The sequence below is a fragment of the Sus scrofa genome, chromosome 14 (assembly GCF_000003025.6).
Source record: "Sus scrofa isolate TJ Tabasco breed Duroc chromosome 14, Sscrofa11.1, whole genome shotgun sequence".
NCBI classification, from domain to species: domain Eukaryota; kingdom Metazoa; phylum Chordata; class Mammalia; order Artiodactyla; family Suidae; genus Sus; species Sus scrofa.
The window spans coordinates 134,938,976-134,957,146 of record NC_010456.5 but is presented as its reverse complement, the minus strand read 5'-3'; the positions used below and the strand labels follow the sequence as shown (position 1 = coordinate 134,957,146).

At 52.0% G+C, this 18,171-nt stretch overlaps 1 long non-coding RNA gene across 8 annotated transcripts in view; it reads left to right on the top strand.

Moving 5' to 3' along the window:
• The window catches only part of LOC102160613, a 91,047-nt gene continuing 73,302 nt past the window's right edge, over positions 427–18,171 (top strand). For 7 of the 8 annotated variants that reach the window (XR_307885.3, XR_002338832.1, XR_002338829.1 and 4 more), the window contains exons 1-3: positions 427–569; positions 1,283–1,492; positions 5,582–5,723. This is a non-coding gene — a long non-coding RNA (uncharacterized LOC102160613). The remainder of the gene's footprint in view (positions 570–1,282; positions 1,493–5,581; positions 5,724–18,171) is intronic. The other variant, XR_002338833.1, reaches the window with a different exon arrangement.

Sequence of the window (18,171 nt, the reverse complement as noted above, 5' to 3'; positions counted from 1 at the left end):
GAGTTGGTCAAACAAATGTCCTTCTGCTTGTGTCATTTGAGACAATAGAATGAGACCAAGTTTGGTTCACAGGCAAAGGGAAGCTTTGTTTGCTCAGAGAAGGAAGAGGTGCCAGCTTGGCTCTAGAGCACGCAGCGGGCCCCACCAGCTGGTGGGTGGGGGCTGCTGTGTGGGGATCTCGACAGTGGGAAGGGAAGGGGGCGGGACTCCCAGGGGGCGGGGCTCTCGGGGGCGGGGCATCTGTGCTCCCGGTCCAGTGCTGGGCGTGGCCTGTCTGCACACGGCCTGCGGCCGCCATCTTGAACAACGGTGCGCGCACAGCCCTGGGGAAGGGGGCGGGACTCCCCGGGGGCGGGGCTCTCGGGGGCGGGGCATCTGTGCTCCCGGCCCAGTGCTGGGCGTGGCCTGTCTGCACACGGCCTGCGGCCGCCATCTTGAACAGCGGTGCGCGCTCATCCCCGGGGCCCCGGCGGGTCTTAAGCGCCCCTGAAGCGCTGAGTTCCAGGTTTCGGCACCGGACCCGCCCTGAGCGAGAGAAACCAGACTAAGCACAGAGGAAAAGAAAAAAGGTTAGGCTTTATTTTGTTATCCCAGGTTCTATTTTTTTTTTTTTTTTTTTTTTTGGTCTTTTTGCTGTTTCTTGGGCCGCTCCTGTGGCATATGGAGGTTCCCAGGCTAGGGGTCCAATCGGAGCTGTAGCCACCGGCCTACACCAGAGCCACAGCAACTCGGGATCCAAGCCGCGTCTGCAACCTACACCACAGCTCACGGCAGCGCCGGATCGTTAACCCACTGAGCAAGGGCAGGGACCGAACCGCAACCTCATGGTTCCTAGTCGGATTCGTTAACCACTGCGCCACGACGGGAACTCCAAAGTAGAACTTGGATTTTTTTTTTTTTTTTTTTTGTCTCTTTGCCTTTTCTAGGGCCACTCCCTCGGCATATGGAGGTTCCCAGGCTAGCGGTCTAATTGGAGCTGTAGCCACCGACCCATGCCAGAGCCACAGCAACACGGGATCTGAGCTGAGTCTGCAACTTACAGCACAGCTCATGGCAACGCCAGATCCTTAACCCACTGAGCAAGGCCAGGGTTCGAACCTGCAACCTCATGGTTCCTAGCCGGTCTCCTTACCAGGTTCTATTTTTATTTCCTGGACTTGTTCATGGGCTTTGCCAGTGACAGGACGTTACTGTGCATAAAAATCACCGGGAAATCTTTTGAAAATGCAGGTTGTGGTTGAGCAGGTGGGGGTGCGGTCTGAGAGTCTCCGTTTTTAACAAGGTCCCAGGTGAAGCCTATGCTGCCGGTCCACAGACCGCCCTTGGAAGGGCAAGGTCGTAAAGGAGTCCTGCAGATAAAGAAGAGGGAAGAAATGACCGCATCCTAAGTCTGGCAGGGGGTCCGAGCCGGCCCTGCGCGGAAGAGGCACTCCGTGAGCAAGAAAAGTGTCTTAGTGGGGCCGGGCTTGCTGCTGTCAGTAGGGGCCTCGAGGTGAGACTCTCTAGGCGGGTGAGGGCTGGGGGCCAAGGCTCTGCTCCTCACAGCACCCCAGGGGCCAGGCTGCTGGAAGCCCTGCCCGTCTTGGCTATGGGACTTCTGCAGCTGCCCCAGGAACTGGGCAGCGGGAAGAAGAAAAGAGGTATTCAGGAGGGGACCTGGAAGTGGGGAGGACCCTCCCGCTCACCTTTGACTGGTTGGGCCTCTGAGGCCACTGCACAGAGGCCGAGGAGTGTCTGCCACACATCTGAAGAGATGCCCAGCTCTCCACTCTCCAGGGAGAAGCAATTGAAACTGCAGCAGGAGGAGTTCCTGTGGTGGCTTAGCGGAAACGAACCTGACGGGTATCCTTGAGGACATGGGTTCGATCCCTGGCCTTGCTCAGTGGGTTAAAGATCTGACACAGCTGTGGCTGTGGGGTAGGTTGGCAGCTGCAGCTCTGATTCAGTCCCTAGCCTGGGAACTTCCATATGCCACGGGGGTGGCCCTAAAAAGACAAATAAGTAAATAAATAAAACCGCAGCAAGACGCCCTTTTACACCGTGGCATTGGCAAAGCAAGCTGTCAGGACCCTTGAGTGTACACCTCCAGGAGGCACCATTTACATAGGCTGTTGTCTCCTCTGCTTCTCCGTCCCCCCACCCGGCTTAAGTTTTAATTCCATGCACTGTATTACCTCCAACATACCATCGATTTACTTATTTATAATGTTTATTATTTATTGTCTAGCTTCCATCTGGCAGCTCCAACGGGGCAAGGATATTTGTCTGTTTTGTTAACTGCTGTATCCCCAGTGTCCACAGCAGTGCCTGGCGTACAGCAGGAAGTGCTGAATGGAGAGGCTGCCGTAGAGGGCCCCCCCCAGGTGTCATTCTTCCAGTCACTGCAGCCCAGAGCCCAGGCATGTGGGAGCAGGGGCCTCCTGGTGACCTCAGCCCTCAGTTATTTCAGATGCGTCCGGAGTGTGGCTCATCCCAGCCGAGGCCCCGGGATCAGCTTTCCTGCTGTGTCAGCCCAGATCCCCAGTCCAAAGTATCCATGACTATGACCAGTGGGTGTTGTTTTCAGCCTCTGAAGTTTCTGTTTGAGTTTTTAAAGTCAGTTTAAGGTATCACTTACATCAAGGGAAACATCCCCTCTCAAAGTGTACAGTTTGGTGAACGTGGACAAGTGTGTGGTTTCGAAACCACCGTCACAAAGGAGGTGGAGGACGTCTCCATCCCTCGAAGTCCCTCCTAAGCCACCAGCCTCCGGCGCTGGGATACAGTAGCGACAGGGAGCACGTTGTCCTGGCTCAGTTGTGCCTGTTTGAGGATGGCTCTTCCTTCTCTGGGGCTCTCCTTTCTTGGGAGTGCCTGCTAACGGTCTGTGTGGGCTGAATCCTTAGGAACTGTTCCTAGCATCATTCCTGGCACATAGCAGGTGCTCATTAAATCATTATTTAATGAATAGATTGTGATAGAACCCGATGGTCTGGAGACTCTGGCTTCAGTTATGTGTTAGTCACATGACTTCTCAGGTTCAGACGGTGAGTATCAGAGAGTCATCCTACCTGTTAAAGGCAAGAGGCACAGAGCTGGTCCAGATAAGCCCCTGGACCATAACTGAAATATATCTCAATGTCTAATAAGTATTTATCAAGCACCTCCTCTGTGCCAGGCACTGTACTAGGTGCCGAGGATGTGAAGGGGAGTATAAGCAGGTACAGTCTCGCTTACATATGCTTATGGGGTTGGCCATCTACTTGCGGCGGGGGGGGGGTCACATGTAAATGCAATGATCACACAAATTACGTGCCCTGGTACATCCCATAGATGCTCAGTGGTTCTGTAATGTTCTCTGGAGCATGAATTGCCATCTTCTCTTAGAATCACTGCTCAGGAGGGGAACTGCTCTCCTATCATGGTTTTTTGCCATGGAGGTTAGAGATGTTCTAAGACTCCCCCTGTTTATAATAATAGTGGATTCTTCTGAAATAAATGTGTGGAAGGCGGAAATGGGTACCACCAGCAGGGGGTCAGTTCCCTCCAATAATCTCTGGCCTTAAAACCATAACGTCAACCGCTCAGATAAACCAAGCAGCCTCACAAATGTTGTCCTGAGAATTCAACCTAGGGAGGGACGCGGGCTTGAGAATTCTGGACGTTTCAGCCACCGCCTCCTAACCCTTCGATGACTGTACGGTTGGGAAAGAAGCACACCGTTTCATAAATATTTCCCATTATGGAACTTTCTGCTAAGCTCCTAAAGTAATTTTAGATCTCAGCTAGGTTTGTTCTCCCTGCTGCCCAATACAATATCTTCCAGGGCTGTTGCACTGAAGCGATCGGGAGAAAGGAGAAATTAAGACAATTTCCTAGCATTCTGTAAGCATTTGCCTGGGAATGCTGGCTGTCCTGCTGTTTGATAAATCTGATATGTAAGAAAACCACGAGACTCAAAGTTCACATCCAGTTGGGCGCTTTATACGTCCGTTGCGAAGGTTGCTACAAAATGTGATAATATCCTTCCAAGTATATGACTCATGAGAGCACGTATAGCACATCCGAGACAGCTCAAATGTGTAATTATTGTGAGGATTTCACAGACACATAAATATAATGATCTTCAGCTAAGTAAACTGCTAGCTACCAGTGGAATAAATAGGGTCCCTTCAGAATTTGAAATAATTTGGAATGGTAGGTGGTGGGAAATGAGCCACCTTAGCCGTTATCTCTGGAACAGTAATATCGAAATATAGCTGCCAACTCTGGCGCATTTGCATTGTTCTTCGTGTCCTGTGGAGTTTGTCGGAAGAGCTCTGGGCCCTGCTGGCTTCCACCCCCGTATTCTGATAGGCCTCCGCACAGCAGGGCTCAGTGCTGGGTAGGAGCAGCTAATATTGTTTACCTCGGTAGGCATCCCAGCCATAATATTTTTCCAAGAAACACTGATGTGTTTAAAGGTCAGGTTGATACTGATTTGACGGAGTAACGTAAATTCATCTTCCTAGGAGTAAAATGGTGTACATGACTTGGTTTAAAGGTTAAACTGTTTTTCGTGCACTGGATAGGTCAGAGCCATGAGGCTTTAATACACAAAGAATAATTACCTGTTTAGACAGACAGGGAGATGCGGCCCAGGTTTGGCTGTTCAGAGGGGTGTTTGAAAAGAGGAATCTGTTGACATGTGGTCATTCCTGAATGTTTTATTATAGAGGGAAACGCCTACAAGGGTGCTCAGTTAAAAGGACGGGCTCTTTCCTCCTCCTGCTTATATGACTGTTGGGACTCTAGGAATTGAGTTTCAGAACATCAGGAGAGTTGAAGAATGTTCCCGGATGCGGAGATCCCTCAGGGCCAGCAAGCTCCCCAGGACAAACGGCATATACTAGGCGCCAAGTAAAAGCTTCGTAGGTGAATGAATTAAGTGCCTCTTTTTTTTTTTTTTTTTTTTTTTTTTTTTTAAATACCCACAACGTTGGTTGTGATAAATAAGAAGGTTCTCTGTAAGTAGAATCTAAACATATACCAGTCTTGGACCCAGAGAGCTTCCTTCACTTATTCCTTCATGCACTTTTTTTTTTTTTTTCATTCAATCAAAAATTTAGTAAGAAATTTACTCATCACCACGCTGTGCTGGATACTGCCTCGAACTGGGAGGGCGTGGCCCTGACCTTAGGATGTACAGTCTGTCGCCGAAGGGGAGTGAGGACCCCGAGGGAGCACGCGCCCTTTCCTGGAGCTAGGACCTGGCTGCCTCACGGCCTCCTTCCATCTCCCTGGGGAAATCAGGTGTCTTTTCCTTAAGCAGATGCTTCCTGCAGGCTCCTAGTGGGACCTGGGAGAGGCCTGGACTGAACGAGAGGTGGGCCAGGCACAGCCTCTCTCCCGCCTCCCCCCACCCCAGTTCTTATCCCATCCTGCCCTCTGCATCCCAACAGCACCCCTTTACCCCTACTCTGCATGCGGACACAGGGCGCTTTGCACCCCGGAGGGGCGTGCTCTCTGGTGGGGCTGGAGGAGCCCAGCCTTGGCAGACGGAGAGGGGCTGTGACCCCTAACAGTGGAGTGCAGTGGGGAACCCGGATGCTCTGACTTCTAGGGGAACAGGGACCTGACCTGCTGCCCCAGGGACACGAGGTCCATGCAGCTGCCGTACACCCCCGCACCTGGAACCCCTCCACCACTGCTGAGTTCTAGCAGGTGCCTGACTTTGCCATCAACCCCCTGCCGACCTTTTAGAGGTAAGAGTGATCGCATGGCCTTATTTGCGTCCGTTTTGAGGTTTCAGTGTTCATCAGTGGTTGGGGGTTGTGTTCAAGGAGGAAAATACTGGGTGGCTGGGCAGAGGTTGCTTGGAGGGGGCAGAGGTTGCTTGGAGCGGGGGGAGGCTGGGGGAGGGCAGGGGCGGTGGGGAAGGTGGAAGGTGGATGCAAAAGACAGAGGGGAGCAGTTGGCGGTGGGGGGCCCCAGAGCTTTCCTGTGAGCCATGCCCCTCTAGCTTCAGGTTCCGTGGGAGGGGAGGTCCTTGGATGGGGGAGAAATCTAAGGAGAAACCCTCCGTTTCTGTAGTTTCTAGAGGGGAGGGATGAGGAGTGGTGGTCCTTTTGTTTCAGTCATTTCGGTGACGGGAAGACCACTCGGCTTTACCCCAGGCAGTGGCGGCGCTTGAGACGTTGTCCCAGCCTGTTTCTGCTGAAGGAGCCATCTAGACCTTTCTGTGCGTTAGGGCACCAGGTGGGCAAAAAGAGATCTCCAGGTGCCCTTCCGCAATCACATGCCACTCAAAACCTCATTTGCACCACATACGTGTGCTCTGTGTGTGTATATATATATGCTTAAGGCCGCACCTGCAGCATATGGAAGTTCCCAGGCCAGAGGTCCGTCAGAGCTGCAGCCTGATCTGAGCTGCGTCTGTGGCCTACACCACAGCTCACGGCAACGCCAGATCCCTGGCCCACTAGGATCGAACCCTCATCCTCATGGATACTGGTTGGATTTGTTTCCACTGAGCCATGACGGGAACTCCACGGGTGTGTACTTTTAACAGGTATTCCATGGAAAGGATAACAATATTAATACTTTTTTTTTTTAAAGTGAAATTCTGTGTAGCTTGGAGATATAAACAGGAATATAAACTGAGAGAGTTTAGGGAGCTGTGTAGGCGTATTCCCTTGCAGAGAAGGGCTGGGGTGTGTTCGATGAATGAATCAGTGAATGAATGGTTCAAATATAAGTCGGAGTAATAAAGTGCCCTGCTGGGAGCACACAGGAGGATGAGTTCCAGGTAGAGAGGCTTCCAGGGGTGGGGGCTTCCTGGGGAGCTTCATGCTGACTCCTTAGGGTGGGAGGTGACAGCATGAGAAAGGGCGGGAAAGTGCCAGGGGGTGTCTGGGCAGTGAGAGAATCCTTTCAGACGTACAGAGAGGGGAAGGGACGTGGGGAATGGAGATTTTTTTTTTAATAGATGAAAAGTGCTTCCCCTCCTGCATTTTCTAAGCACCAGGGTGACAATTGTCGCTCCAAATGTCATGGTGAAGATGAAGGCCTTGTCATCCCCAGAAGTGGGATGGAAGCATTGGAGGAGGCAGCCCTGGGCTTGCCCGGCATCCCAGGAGTAAGCAGGACGGTGTCTGGCTCACGGAGGCAGAGCCGAACCCTCCCCGCCTCCCCCAGGCCCTGCTGGGGGGGTAAAGTAAGGAAGCTGACACACACAAGAGGGGAAGTGACTTGCCCAGCAGAGGGGGCAGCGCCTGGGCAAGCCCCTCCACCATGTCACTAGAATCTGTGTAGTTCCCAGCGTGTGGCCCTGGCCTCCCACAGCACATGAAGAGTAGGGACAAAAGAGGCTCTCGGGACTGTTCCTGCCTCTGGGGGACAGGGGACTCTGAGACCCTGAGGATGCATTCCATCAAGGGTTGCTGAGCACCTGCTGTTGCCCCGTAGATCCGTAGATCCGCAGTCAGTGTTTCCAGCAGGCGTCGGAGGAGTTGCCTGTGAGAGATTAATGTCCCTAAAAAATACGCCGGGGCCACAGCTCCCCCTACAGGTGGAGAACCGAAGCCAGGGAGTGCCCACCAAGGATGTCAGGTGAGGGCCCTGGATTCCTGGTTGAGCCGTGGGCAGGGGGCAGCAGCTGGATGCAGCGAGGACCATCTTTTTCCAGCATTTTCTAAAGCAAGCAGCAAGCGAGTAAGTGCCACTGTGCATAGGTAATAGCGCAGCAGGAAGCAAGTGTCATGACTCACGTGTCACGGCTCATGTCCAGCTAATGCCCCCAGCAGGGATGAGCAATTACAAATTCCTGAGTTATCGTCCTTGTCTGCACCTCAAACAAATAAGCAATCATCTGTTTCCTTAGCCAACCTTCCCTGGGGTGAGATGGCTGAAAGGGCGAGAGAGAATGGGCCTCTGAGGCAGAGGCCTGGCGTTGCCACTTCCTGGCTGTGCCACTTCCTGGCTGCGTGTCCTGGGCAAGTTCCTGGGAGGTCCTTAAATACGAATTAGTTTAGTTTCGTAAATAATACACTTGTCCTGTAGGGTTACTGTGGAGATGAAATGTGATTATGAGTTAAAAGTTCCTTGCACGTACTAAGCTCTTAATAAAGGTTAGCTGTTATTATTAACTGAAAATTAAAGCAAGAATACTGCGATGTGGATGTTAAGAGATAGAAGTGTGCTTAGATTTCACAAATATGTTTAATTTTTCCAAGTCTTACGTCTTAACAAGAGAGCCAAATTGAATCAACACTTGCACATGCCAGATCCTCTGGCCAAGCGAGAAAGCTGAAACAAAATTGCTTTTGGGCTTGGCACACATATCCTCTTCTTCAGCAATTGCTCTTGCGGGCTAGGTCCTCAGCTAGACTTTTGTTATTCCTGAATTTCAGTGAGGACCCACCTAGGAATGGCTGTGGTATTTAGCCTCTCACATTTACAAAATCAAGTCTTCTTACTCTTTCATAGGCAGTGCTTCAGGTGATGCTTCCTTGAAATGCTAATGACGTGCCCAGAGCCGTTCAGGTCTTTCCATGGACTTGTCTTTAGAAACAGACTAATTTGTGTTTCGTTTAAAGATGGGGAGTGTACCTTGCCCTCTTGCGTTCTGTGACTCAAAGGCCGTCACCGGGAAGGTTGTGATGGGGCCCTGGGGGGTCACCGGGCAGCCTGCGTTCAAGGTCCTTGATTGTTGTGGTCTTTGGTTTCCACAGTTGTGGAAAGTTTGCACTTCCTTTTCTCTGCTTTTAAATAACTCAAATAAAACTCATCCGCGGTAGCTTCAGTGAAGGAGGGTCTCCTCTAAGTGCGTGGGGGATGGCTCCGGAATCCAGCTTTCTAGGTAGAGTGGTTCTCTGAGGAGGGAGGACGGTGGCGGGACAGCCACGTGGTCTTTCCCAGGATCCCCTCCATCTCTTTTTGCACCTGCCCCGGGTTCCCGGTCTCCATCCATGACCAGCTGCACATCACATGACTGTCACAAGCTCTCAGTGGCCCCTCCACACAAACTCGTGATTAACCCCCACAGCCAACTGTCCCAATCTTAGTTTTTGAGAAAGGCAACAGACTGGCCCAGCTCATCTTATCCAGTGGACTTTGTAGGTCCTAAATTACCAACCAGCCTGTGAACGGGCTCCCCTTAGATCAACTGCCTGCCCTGAGCTGGGGGGAGGCGTGGGCAGTGAGCTGTGGTCTAGGGTAGGGAGAGAAGTGTGCACTTCCCTCAGCAAGTCCACGATTGGGAAAGTCCTTTGGGTGGGAAGCAGCATGAAACCCACCCAGAAAATACCCGAGGACCAGCCCTGCGTAATATCCTTTCCCCATGCGAGGGTGTTGACTCTTAAGAAAGCTTCTGTAGCCGTCTCTCTGCTTGGACCAGCGCCTTCTCTAGACGTGGTTTTCTGGTTGTTTTGTTAGCTTTGCGGTTGAGTGAGGAGCTTGGGCACGTGAGTGAGAATTGGGCCGTGCATCCGAAGAGAAGTTCCCTCCTCTGCTCCTTTCCTTCTTCAGCCAGGGACTGATTTCTCTGCGCCACAGCTTTTCTCATCAATTATGGGATGTATTGAAATCTTGTATCTTCCCAAGATGTTGGCGAGGACTGGGTGAGATACAGGCTTTGAAACTGCGAAAGAGCTTTCAGGTCTTTAACAACTCAGGTGAAAGTGAAAGGGAGGGCACATGAAGGTTCCCAGGCCAGGGGTCAAATCGGAGCCGTAGCCACCGGCCTACCCCAGAGCCACAGCAACGTGGGATCCGAGCCACATCTGCAACCTACACCACAGCTCACAGCAACGCTGGATCCTTAACCCACTGAGCAAGGCCAGGGATTGAACCCGCAACCTCATGGTCCCTAGTCGGATTCGTTAACCACTGAGCCACGACGGGAACTCCCTGAGCCGCTTCCTTTTGAAGGAGACCCACTTGACCTGGAGCTCTGCCTTGAGGGTCTCGTCTTCTGTGGAGGCGGGGCTGTGGCTGTGGCTGGACCAGATCCTTTTCTCTGCCAGTTTGTGTGAGACTTCAAGGCCTCTCCAAGGAGATAAAACTCAAAAAGCCTCTGGCGGAGATAAGAATTACCAGACCCTTATCCTCCACCTCTTTCACTGTAACTGTTACAAAGTTCCTGAGCGCCCCCTCCCTAAGCAACCTGGCCTGCTCCTTCTTTCCCCGACTAGGAAAGGTCTAAGTCCCACTCCTCACCCGCCCCTATGGGGCAGTATATACCCCCAACCAACCAGCAAGTGTGTTGGAAGAGCCCGTCCTTCCCCAGCCAAATGGCAGGTCAGCAGGTGTATCCTGAGACCTCTCCTCTCTCTCCTTGGTCTCTGGACTAAAAGAGACATGACCACGCACCCGGGGTTGCTCTCCCTGATCTTCAGGGAGCTGTCCTGCTGCGCTAGCAGCATCTCTTGTCTCAAAAAACTTATCTTTCTTTTTACCCCACTATGAGGCTAAACATTCTTTTGCCAACCCCCGCATGGACCACAACTGCTTGAAGATGGCTGCAGTTTCTTCTGCAGAAGAGTCCATTTGCTGCCACTCAGTAGCTAATGATTTCTCCCACATCCTCCTGCTTCCTCTCTTTGGGAAAGTGGGCCTGAGCCTGTCCTCTCATTGCCTTCTCAGCCCATGAGGGAGGGGTGCTGGGGGCAGCCCATTGGACGATCCCTTCCAGACGCTTCTGCACCGGAGGCCAGCCCCTTCCCTCCCCTGTAGGTGATTCATTTCTTGGGTTTTCCTGCACATCTCTGCCCATTCCCCTTAGGTACATAGGTGATGGCTCAGACCTGGCAACTGGAGATTCATAGACTCAGAATTAGGCTTGGGGAGTGGAGACTGGAAACAGGACATGCAGAATTCCATGGGCCACCCAGTCAGGGTCCGTGGTCCGTGTGTTTTGTGCCACCAGGAACTAAAAGGATGATGTTTATCTTGGAGCCCTTCTTTCTGCCTCAGATGGAGGACATGCCAGAGTACATGGTCTGAAGCAGCCTTAGGAGGTGGGCACAGCAGCGCCTTAGTCTCGTTCTGCTGCCAGGCTCCTGCACCGTCTCTGGCCATTTGTGTAGGCACAGAGCTCCCTGGGCCTCTCTCAATATCCAGGCATGTGGGCCCACTGGTAGCAGGGCAAGTCCTGCTGCTGCTTCTCAACCAGTGATGCCAGAGGCCGAGTCCTGTGCTGTCCTCTGCCCAGCCGTACAGCAAGCAGAGGGGAGACCCAGGGAAATGTCAAAATGGGGGTGGCTGTGTCTGGAAGCACTCAGGGTCGGAAAGACCGAGTGTGCTGTTGCAGGATTGTGGCTGCTGCCTGTGTTCCTCCCATCCTGCCTTCTAGTTTCCTCTTTCCTCTGCTTTCTTCCATCCAAGAGTCTGTGCTGATGAAGATGCTGTGGCCTTTCTGATCTAATCCTCTCAGCTTCTCAAACGATTTGTTTCAAAGAAATATACAATTGCAGCATAGCAGTGGTTCCCCAGCATTGGTGAGCACCAGACCCACCTGGAGCGGTTGTTAAAACACTGTTTACTAGACCCCACGCCAGAATTTCTGATTTAGGAAGTCTGGGACCCGAGAATGGGGATGTTCCTGAGAATGCACGTTTCTAGCATGTTCTCAGGTGCTGCTGCTGCTGGTGGTTCAGGGGCCACAGGCCGGGAAGCACAGTGCTGGGGAGGTGCTTAGCACACCTGCTGGGAAGTAGGTGGAAGGAGTTGTGGCAGGCTGATGACCCCAGATGGGTCCCAGAGTGGTGAGAGAGAGCCGGGTGAAGAGAGCAGGAGGGGCAGCACGAGTAAAGGCCCTGCAGCGAGGGGGAGTCTGCAGGGGGACAGGAGAGCAGGCCAGGATGGCCAGAGCCTGTAATGGGGGAACAACAAGGTAAGAGGTTAAGGAGGAACCTCTGCCCCTGGAGGGCAGAGCCTGGAAGAGTTTCAAGTGGGGGAGTTTGGGGAGCAAGTCAGAGTTATGTCTGAGGACAGTGCTTTGGCTGGACGGTAGAGAATGCTGGAAGCAAGACAAACAGGGAGCCAGTGTAGTGATCGAGGCCAGAAAGGCCGATGGCCAGAATCAGGGTGGCTGTGCTGGGATGGGGAGAAGGTCCGCGGACACAGGCTTGGGAGATGGAACCAACAGGACCTGGATGCGGGGGCGTGGTGAGGGGGGAGAGAGGTCTAGACTGTTGCCTGGGACACGGAGGGCACCATCGCGGTGTTTGGGGTGGAAAGCAGCAAACAAAAACCAGAAGCTCATTCACACCAGCTAGAGTCTGCCCTGGTCCCAAGGGAGGGGTCATACCTAAAACCTGCTGGCAAGACCCCTCACCTGAAGAGGGTGTTAATTATAAGAACCCCAGGGCATCTTGGAGCACTGAGGCCAGTTACGGGCCAGTTCTGGGAAATGTCCACATCATGACACGAAGAAAGTGGCTGCCTCTTGCCTCGCTCAGCTTCATTCTCTGCTTTGCCAAGCTCCTTGCTCTCCTCTTCTACCTGGTGGGATCTAGGCGCCTCATTCTCACCCAAGGTGTTACCTTCTAGTCTTGGTGAACTCCAGGTTCAAAGTCCTGCCAGAGAGCCCTGGCTGGGTCTGCCTTGGGTGGAGCAGTCAGATTTAGCCAGTGAAAATAAAGGATGCCTAAACATCGTGTAGGGGCATATTCCACTAAAAAATGACCCGTTATTTATCTGAAGTTCAAACTTAGATGGGCATTCAGTGTTTTTCTGGCACTCTCAACCTAGGCCACATGTTTCCCCTCGGGCTGATCAGTTACAGCCAGAGGGGCAGAGTGTGGTGGCTGCTGGGACACTGCCCCCAAGGGCAGGAGGGACAGTTTGGAGAGAAGAGTGTCCAAACAGATGCCCCACAGTGTGGGACTGTTCCCAGGCTGTCGGCTCTCAGCAGCAGAGGGCAGCTCAGAGTCAGGGCATTCTTAGGAATCGTGAACTCAGGCCCCCAGAGCCAGGTGCAGGGGACAAGTGCGAGTCCCCGAGGAAAATGGCACAGTCACAGGTAGGAGTGGGAGAGTCGGTGGCTTCTAGGAGGGTCACAGGTGCAGGCCGGGTCCAGGTTCTGGTCCGGGGAACCAGGCAGATCTGCTCAGGGGCCTGGGCACAGGGGCACAGGGGGAAGGGCAGGCCCCAGGACAGTGTGGGGCTGTCCTGTCTGCCTCCCTCGGCTGCTCTGGCGCATCCTGGGGCAGCGCCCAGCTCTGGCAGAAGCTCATTTGTGTTTGCCGCCCAAATACATCGGCCCTAAGCCCCGTTTCCTGAACCGGGGTAGGGAGGTCAGGGCTGGACACGTGGCAGATCCTGGAATGAGAGGCTGACGCTTCCTTCGTCCTCAGGTCTGCGTGGGTCCTGGTGTCCAGGGCAGGGCCCAGCAGGGGTGAGTATCACTCAGTCACAGCTCCCACCAGAGGGCTGTGGTGACTGGGGAGCTTTAGAGACGCCTTTGAGATGTCCCCTATTTACAGATGGGGAAACTGAGGCTCCCATTGACAGGTGGCTCCGAGGAGTGTGGCACTCATGAGAGATCACTGCTAGGACTCTTCTTCATCTGTGGTTTCACTCTTATTCCCCCGGGGCCCACCCTGAAATCCTGGGCTGCAAGGATGTATTTGCACACACTTGGGGGGAGGGGTGGATCTCGCACTGCAGGATTTTTCAGCAATGCTGTTTGAAGCAGTGAGGCGTGACTAATTCTGGGGAGGTATGGGCCTTGGTGGGGGGGTGAAGCCCGTCTGCCCGCACACGGGCCACCTACCCCCAGGCAGGCGGGCAGTTTCCATTTGCTGTTTATTCGTTTCCTCCTGCATGCATGGCATCTGAGAACACGTGTAATGAAAGACTCATCTCGTAAAGAACTTTGCCCGGAAGGAAGTGCAGAAGGATAAGACCGCAAGTGAAAAATGAATAGGAGCATCAACGACAAAAATGAGAGGAAAGACGCGCTCGCGCGTGCACACACACACACACACACACACACACACACACACACGTGCGCATCCCAGACAGGAGGCTGCCCCTGCTGGGAAGGGATGGGGCCTGTCACCACGTGGGTGGCCCTCAGCTGGACATTTGCAAGGACCACCGTGTGGACATTTGCCTTAAACCGTTAACTGGTTCCGTTTGCTCAGATTATGGGGTTTTTTAAATTTTCTTTTTGCCATTTTCCAAATTTCTTTAATGTGGCTATATTTTATAATGAGTGTTTTTTCCTGTTTTTTTTTTTTTTTTAATTATTAAGAAGAAAAAATCCAAGATGAGTGTGCCTTGCCGCCGTTAAATGAATGATGTTTTAGCTGCCACGGCAGCGTGAGGTGCAGGAGGGGGAGAAGGGATGGTTTAGAAAGGTAGACTCCACGTGGGGGGTCCCCCGTTTGGAAGCACACGGCTGCTGCGGTCACCTGTACATTGAGCTCCATGCCGTGGTTAACGGGCTGACCACTGGGACCAAAGCTAAGATTTTAGTATGGAGACTTCAGGACCCCTCGGTGTTCGTCGTTTTTTTCCTACAGAAAAGGTGCGGTTTTTAATTGAGGTAGAGTACGTTATCGCTGAACCCATTCTGAGCCTGGCCAGCCAGGAGACAGGGCTTGGTTTTCTCCCTGAGTGGATTCGATTTCCTATAATCAATCAGCTGGGTTTCTAAATACCTCCAAGTGAAAAATCAGTAAAATCTACTGATGAATGAAAGAGGAGGTAAGAGAAGTGTTGAGAACGGCAGGAACCCCCTTTCCGGGTTGATTTTTCTGACCATAAACATTAGGCCCATGGAGTGATGGGTGTTCATCAGCTGGTCTCTGCAGGTTTGGGGAGAGCTGACCTGGTCGTAGGCCCGAAGCACAGACTTTCCTAAGGTCCTCCTTCCTCTTGATGGGAGTGAACTGGCTGCTGAGCTGTGCAAACCCTGACCGTGGGCCTGGGTGTCACCGAAGCCCCTGTGATCTTTTTCCCCCGGCCACCGTGGCTCCACTGCTGGGTTGCTGTGAGCTTACAAATAACAGATGGACAGGGCCTGCCCTAGGCCGTGACCCCAACCAGTGCACATTATTAGTGTCATTGTCAGATTGTTCCAGGCACGAGGACCTTCAAAGGCAAGCTGGAGAAAATGGCAAACAGCCACACGGGCGAGGGAGGGGAAATCCATGCGTCCTGCTGACGCTGGACAAGAGGCCGGCATCAAATCTGCAGGTGGCCCGAGGCCTGAGGAGGTGGCTGGGTTGTGGAGGGACCTCAGCCAGTGGGAAAAGGCACGGGCTCCATGTGCAGAGGCAAGTAGGGACAGTCCCAGCCTGAGGTGCAGACCCCACCCGCCCTGGACGGAATATGAAGCTGGGGGTCCGGCACTGGGCAGTTCTGGGTGACGGGGAAGACAGCGGTGTGATGTGGTCCCTCCCTAAACCCGCAGGGACCTTCCCCGGGCAGGCAGCCCCAGGAGCTAAGCTGCCCTGTTTGGAGCACTTACTGAGTACAGGCTGTGTTCTAGGAGTGTTTGCATGGCCACCTCATTCTAACCCCATGATGGCTTTTGATGTAGGTGTATTCTTCACACATGAGAAAAGTAATGCAAGAAATTATGTCACTTGTCCAAACTTACAGACTGCATCCTGGGCCAAGATTCCTGCCTAGAAATGTTGGAATCAAGAGTCGCGGGGCTCCCACTGGGCTCCGGGGCCCCAGGATCAGTGCTCCACAGTGAGTGGCTGGCTTTGGCCTGGCCAGTAGCCCTGAGGTTGTGTCCGCGTGGTTGGCAGGTGCGGAATGCTCTCTCGGCATCTGTGGAAACGATTTTCCCCCTTTAATCTGGTCAAGTAAGTTGCGGTATTAGCTTCCTGTTGCTGCGCTCATTACCACACTTCTTATCTTACGCTTCTGAAAGTCAGAAGTCTGGAATGAGGGGTCAGCCCAGCTGCAGTCCCTGCGGAGGATCTGGGGATGCATCCGTTTTCCTGTCTTTTCCATCTTCTGCGGGCTGCCCGCGTTCCTTGGCTCCTGGCCCCTTCCTTCCCCTTCCAAGCCAGCAGTTTGGCGTCTTCAAATCGCCACCTCTCTCCCTTCCCCGTTCTTCCTCTCTCCCGTCTCGACTCCCGTCCTCCCGTTTCCTTTTCTGAGGCTCCTGTCTCCTTTCATAGCGATCCTGTGATAACACTGGGCTCACCTGGACAATCGGGCCAAGATGCCAGTGGCAGCACTTTAACTTAATCCTACCTGCAGCATTTCTTGGGCCACACAAGCTAACACAGTCACAGGTTCTGGGGATTACGACAGAGGCATCTTCAGTGGAGACAGTGAAGCCCAGAGCAGTTAGATCAGCAAATTTTCTCATGTTAAATTATTCCTGTGGAGTTCCCATTGTGGCTCCGTCGGTTAAGAGTCCAACAGAGTGTCCGTGAGGATGTGGGTTCGATCCCAGGCCTCACTCAGTGGGTTAAGGTTCTGGCATTGCTGCCAGCTGTGGCATAGGTCACAGATGAGGCTCAGATCCACCTGGCTGTGGTGTAGGCTAGCAGCTGCAGCTCCGATTCTACCCCTAGCCCTAGAACTTCCGTATGCTACAGCTGAGGCCATAAAAAGAAAAAATAATTATTCTTGCGTTCTTGATATAAACGCTATCTGGTCGAGATGCAGTTATGCTCCCTAGGGTCTCTTCTCAGCAGGGCGCTAAGGCCTCATGAGGGTACCACCCTCATGACTTCATCTAAACCTAATTGCCTCCCAAAGGCTCTATCTCCAAATACCGTCACCTTGGCAGTTAGGGCTTCGATATGATTTTGTGGTGGGGGGCACGGGAGGGGGTGGCAGGAGGCACAGTTCAGACCATAGCATCCAGCAGTGCCATGGACAATGCAGAAGGTCATTAGGCTGAGGACGGTGGCGGGAGTCTGCCGTCTTAGACAGAGTGGCCTTCCTGGCCTCTGAGCAAAGGGCGTTTGAGCAGAGACAGAATGAAGGTGGGAAGAGAGCCATGGGAATGTGGGGAGAAGAGTGGTCCAGGCAGAGGGCCAGCCAGTGCAAGGGCCCTGGGGCAGGAGTGCCTTGGGAGCTTGAGGAGCAGCAAGGGGGTGAGGCAGAGGACAGGACGGAGAGGCGGCTGGGGCAAGGGGGTATGGGTGGTGGCGTGATCCTACATGCTTTAAAGAGGTCTCACTGGGCTGCACAATAAGGAATATAAACTCTAAGGAGCAAAATAGGAGGCGTTTTAGCCAGGAAGCTGCTGCATGAAACTGGCCAATGCTTTTCCTTTTCTACATGTTCTTGTCTGGTTCTGATATTAACGTGAAGCTAGCTTTGTAGAAGGACGTGGGGGAACAGTTTACATAAGGGAGAGATAATCGACTTATTATTTGAAACTTTGGTAAAACTTAACCATCAACTTGCTGGATCAGAAGTCATTTTGTGTGAGAAGAGTTTTGACTCTGATTTATTTAATAGATACATTTTGATTTCTGCTTTTTCCAAGTTCATTATTTGTAATGCATATTTCTAGAAGATTACTCAATTTCACTTGTTTTCACACTGTAGTATAAGGCATATATATGTTTTTTACATCAAAGTCTTCTAATTTTTTAAATCTTAATTGTAACTATAATTATATCCCCCTTTCATGCCTAACAGTTTGTATTATACCTTCTCTTTATGTCTTACCTCTTCTTCACCAAGACATGCCAAATGTTTGTCTGTTTAAATTAATCTCTTGAAAAATAGATGTTGGTTTTATGGATTCTCTCTATTCCTCTATTCTGTATATTTCTTGCTGGCTTTATAATTTCCTTCTGCTTTTTTTGTGATGGTGCTGCTGTTCTTTTTCTCACTTGCTCAGTTTATCCACTTTAATCTTTTTGCTAGAATATATATATATTAATAAATAAATGTATATATCTTAAAACTCTGACTTTCCAAGTAAAGCTTTAGCAAAACACACAAATTTTGATATATTGTGTTGAACTGTGTTTTTAAATTTCTAAAAATGTGGGTTTGAGTGTTCTTTTAGGGAAAAGCTTTTGGTCTACTTGATCAATTTCTGAGAGAGGAGTGTTAGCTGCAATATGGGTTTATCAATCCCTACTGATCTTTCTAAGTGCCTCACAGATTGTGCAGCTCTGTTGTCAAGTACGTAAAAGCTCAGGCTTAAACTTTTCATCAATGTAAAATACCCCTGTTGCTTCCTTGAATGATTTCCAATTTCATCTGGTATTA